This window comes from Cebus imitator, unplaced genomic scaffold (genome assembly GCF_001604975.1).
Source record: "Cebus imitator isolate Cc_AM_T3 unplaced genomic scaffold, Cebus_imitator-1.0 Scaffold350, whole genome shotgun sequence".
Classification (NCBI taxonomy): Eukaryota; Metazoa; Chordata; class Mammalia; order Primates; family Cebidae; genus Cebus; species Cebus imitator.
In genome coordinates this window covers 2,002,556-2,007,258 of record NW_016107665.1, presented here as the reverse complement: position 1 = coordinate 2,007,258, position 4,703 = coordinate 2,002,556, and the positions used below count along the sequence as shown (strand labels likewise).

The 4,703-nt window shown below is 43.8% G+C and overlaps 1 long non-coding RNA gene across 1 annotated transcript in view; it reads right to left on the bottom strand.

The window, feature by feature from the left end:
* The window catches only part of LOC108287664, a 12,548-nt gene that overhangs the window by 4,421 nt on the left and 3,424 nt on the right, over positions 1 to 4,703 (bottom strand). The gene's annotated exons all lie outside the window — the stretch shown is intronic.

The following is a 4,703-nucleotide window of genomic DNA, read 5'->3' as shown; positions in this document are numbered from 1 at the left end:
AAAAAAAAAAAAAAAAAAAAAGCCTGTGGACTTTTGGGGAAGAGAAGGCATGACACAAGGACAATGAAATAGCAGTATAAGAGCATTTTTTTAAAGTTCATATAAGACAGCAGTAGGTATTGACAAGTGATTAAGGTAGGCAATAAGAGTTCAGAAAAGGGAGAGATTATATTTGCATAAATTTATGCTGGCCTCAGCACCTTCATCAAACATCTTGACACTATGAACCGTGTGGTTACAATGAAGCTTGAGAGAGCACCATGCCTCTCAATAGCTGACTTTCTCCCCTGGAGCCTCGGGCAGATAGTGAGGTCTGCAGGAAGTAAGAGCAGGGAAAATGAAGACACCTGGTCACCAAGGTAAGCAGGACAGGTGCTGGGAGATCTCACCTGACTGCGAAGCTTGGCTATTTTGAAATATTAATGATTTTTTGTCTCCCTGTATTTCCCCCTCATTCTCCTTTTAAGCATTAGAAGCGTATAGTACTTTCTTGGCTTTGCTTTTACAAATTGTAAGCCCTCCAGACAACTTAAAGCAGGAAGTTCAATCCTGGCTGTTCATGGAATCACCTGGGGAGTTTAAAAATACTGCTGCCTGGGTTCCACTTCCAAATACTCTAATTAAATTGACTTCAGTTGCTCCTTTGGTGATTCCAAAAGCAACCAACTTTGGGTATCACTGACTTAAAAGTTTCCTAGATATGGTGAGAAAAAGATTTGCTGGAATGAATATTTTGGAGAATCAATGAAAGAGGAGTGCTTTCCTGTTCCAACGCAGAGAAAAATCCTGGATTTGATACCCTGGAGTAGCGGAAATCTGGGTTCTGGCTTCCTGACAGCCCCACTGGGGAGGGAGGAAGACTCCAGAGAGAATGGCAGTGCGATATATCTAGGCCAGTGCTCCTCACACAGGGATGTGCACAAGGATTACCATTGTTAAAATGCAGATCCTGACTCAGTAGGTCAGAGGCGGAGCCTGAGAGTCTCTATTTCCAAAAAGTTTGTAGGTGATACCAATGCCGCTGGTCCACAAAGTGGCAAGGATCTACATGGCTAGGAATATAGGCTGTCTTCTTTAAGATTCCCACGTCCATTTCAAGCATAGAACAGGAGGAGCCGAGCCGGGCCAGGCGTAGTGACTCATGCCTGTAATCCCTACACTCTGGGATGCTGAGGTGGGCAGATCGTCTGAGGTCAGGAGTTTGAGACCAGCCTGGCCAATATGGTGAAACCCCATCTTTACCAAAAATACAAAAATTAGTCGGGCATGGTGGTGGGCACCTGTAATCGCAGCTACTTGGGAGGCTGAGGCAGGAGAATTGCTTGAACCCAGGAGGCAGAAGTTGCAGTGAGCCGAGATCATGTCATTGCACTCCAACAAAAGCAAAACTCTATCAGAAAGAAAGAAAGCAAGAGAGAGAGAGAGAGAGAGAGAAAGAAAGAACAGGAGGAGCCACAGCCTGTTAAAATTGAATGGTCCCACAGGCAGGGACAAAAGGTGTTTCTGCAATGATCTGGTTTGATTGATGACTGAGGAGTAGATGGACCCCAACTGCAAAGCTTTCTAGGCTAAAAGAGGACCACATCCTGACAGGGGATCCTTGTGTCAGGGTCCTGGCAGATCACAGATGGCCACTTAAAAGGGATGACTGAAGAGAGTTTCATGAAACATCCTCACGAATAACAGATAGATTGCAACTCTATAGTTGGCACTTTGGGGGCCATGGCTGTGATCCTGTTGGAGAACCGGTATGCAGAAAAGACGGACTTGCAGAAGTTGCTGCTGATTTCAGGAGTGTGTTGAGAATGAGCCACAACACTTTAATAACTGCCAACAGGTGGACAATAGAAGGAAGAGAAAATAATGCAGTCTTATTATAGTTTGCTGATGACACAGATTTCTTGGAGCAACTCAGAAAAATACTTAGAAAGGCAAGGGTATGAAAAGTTATCTTTAGGCCAGGTGTGGTGTGGTAGTTCATGCCTGTAATCCCAGCACTTTGGGAGACTGAGGTGGGCAGATCACCTGAGGTCAGGAGTTCAAGACCAGCCTGACCAACATGGTGAAACCCATCTCTGCTAAAAATATAAAAATTAGCCTGGGCATGGTGACACATGACAGTCCCAGCTACTTGGGAGGGTGAGGCAGGAGAATTGCTTGAACCCGGGAGGTGGAGATTGCAGTGAGCCAAGATCATGCTACTGTACTCCAGCCTGGGCGACAGAGTGAGACTCCATCTCAAAAAAAAGAAAGAAAGAGAAAATTTATCTTCAGCCTGGGCAACATGGTGAAACTCTGTCTCTACAAAACTAAAAAAATTAGTCAAGTATGGTGGTACACAACTACATAACTATGGTCCCAGCTACTCTGGAGGCTGAGGTGGGATCGCTTAAGCCCAGGAAGTTAAGGCTGAAGTGAGCTATTTTCACACAACTGCACTCCAGTGTGAGTGACAGAGTGAGACCTTGACTCAGAAAAAATAGAAAAGTTATCTTTAGGACCTCCAGCTCAAAGTGATTTTTTTCTTTTTCTTGAGATGGAATTCAAGCAATTCTTCTATCTTGCCTCCTGAGTAGCTGGGATTACAGGCACATACCATGACACCGGGCTAATTTTTGCATTTTTAGTAAAGATGGGGTCTCACCATGTTGGCCATGCTAGTTTTGAACTCCTGACCTCAAATCATCCACCCGCCTTGGCCACCCAAAGTGCTGGGATTATAGGCGTAAGCCACTGCGCCCAACCTGAATTTCTTAAAAGCAAAACTAAACTAAACCCTTGATCATCTTTCTGGAAAAAGGGCATAGGCATGAAAAACTTGAGTCCAGGGGAAAGCTGGGAATCTGATTTATTTAAAGCAGCTCTTGGGGCCTGAAATTTAACACTGGTTGGGTTCCTGGCTTAGCCTGTTCAAACACCTATGTGCCTTCCCAGTATCAGAAGCTGGTAAAGGGAGGCTGGGCACAGTGGCTCACACCTGTAATCCCAGCGCTTTGGGAGGCTGAGGCAGGTGGATCACCTGAGGTCAGGAGTTCAAGACCAGCCTGGCCAACATGGTGAAACCCCTGTCTCTACTAAAAATACGAAAATTATCCAGGCGTGGTGGCACCTACCTGTAATCCCAGCTACTTGGGAGGCTGAGGCACAAGAATCACTTGAACTCAGGAGGTGGAGGTTGAAGTGAGCTGAGATCGGGCCACGACACTCCAGCCTGGAATTCCATCTAAAAAAAAAAGAAGTTGGTAAAAGGAGATGGGAGTAGAGATGGCCACATCTTTCTGAGGTGAAAGGAGCCAGTGCCAAATAAGAGGTTTCAGTGGCACCTACTTAGGCCTGGCCAGCTAGACCAGCTGGAGAGTTCTCAGGGAAGTAAACAGGATTTTGACTGGTGCTTTACAGTTCTTTGGAAAGCCAGGTGGGAGCTCCTTCTGCAGGATCCCTGAGAGCAGGCTGCCAAGGCAAAAGGACTCCAGGGTCCTGCATCTGCTGTCAGTCAGTGCAGGGGCCTGAAAACATTTTAGGAGAAAGTGAGCTTTGGAGGAGGAGAAGGCAGAATTGTAATTTGAGTCCAGGTCTTCTTGACCTTGAACATTTTATTTCTCAGGCTGCCTCTGAGTGTCTCAGAGGCTGGAGGGTTTTGACACTGTACCAGGCATTGGTTAACAAGAACTGAAGCCTTAAAAAGGCGTAATAATCAGAAATTGTTCTAAGACCTATAACACATGAAGTGCCAAAATAAATTCCAACTTAATTAAAAAGTTAAAGAATAAATATCACAGCAAAGGAACTAGAAGAAAGCAAGGGCAAATATTCAGTTAATTGTATGGTGACCAAGGCCTCTCTAAACACGATAGCAAAAAGGAAAAAAGCAATGGATTTGAAATACATGTGTATTTGTGTATGTGAATACATAACATTAAAAACTTCTGCATGATTAAAACAAATCATCAAGAAATAAAATTCAGCAGGGCACAGTGGGTCACAGTGTCATTCCAGCAATCTGAGAGGCAGAGGCAGGAGGATTGCGTGAGGCTGGGTGTTTGATGCTGCAGTGAGCCATGATGGCATCCTTGCACTCCAGCCTGGGCAGTAGAGCAACACCCTGTTTCAAAAACACAAGAAAACAAAAGACAATAAAATTTAAAAATGTGAAAAATGTTGGGAAAAATATTTGTAACATATATGATCAATATTTAATATCCTTAATTTAAAAGGATAAAGAATAGGCTGCTCTGCCTATGCAGCAGCCATTCTTTATTCCTTTACTAAAAAATAAAATAAAATAATAAAGAATAGATGACCATCCTTATAGAAAAATGCTAATGGCCAATAAGCATATGGAAAATACTAATTACAACAATGAAATATGACAAAATACTAGTTCAAAACAATAGTTCTTCTGGATTGAGATAGGAAAAAACACAATATCCAGTATTGTCAAGGGTGCAAAGAAAGGAACATTCCCATACATTTATATCTGAAATATAAATTGGTTTTGCTTTTGTGGAGGGTAATTTGGCAGTTTATGTTACAAACTTTAACTTGGGCCAGGCATGGTGGCACATGCCTATAATCCCAGCACTTTGGGAGGCCAGGCGGGTGAATCACGAGGCGGGTGGATCATGAGGTCAGGAGTTCGAGACCAGCCTGGCTAATATGGTGAAACCCCCATCTCTACTAAAAATACAAAAATTAGGCCGGGC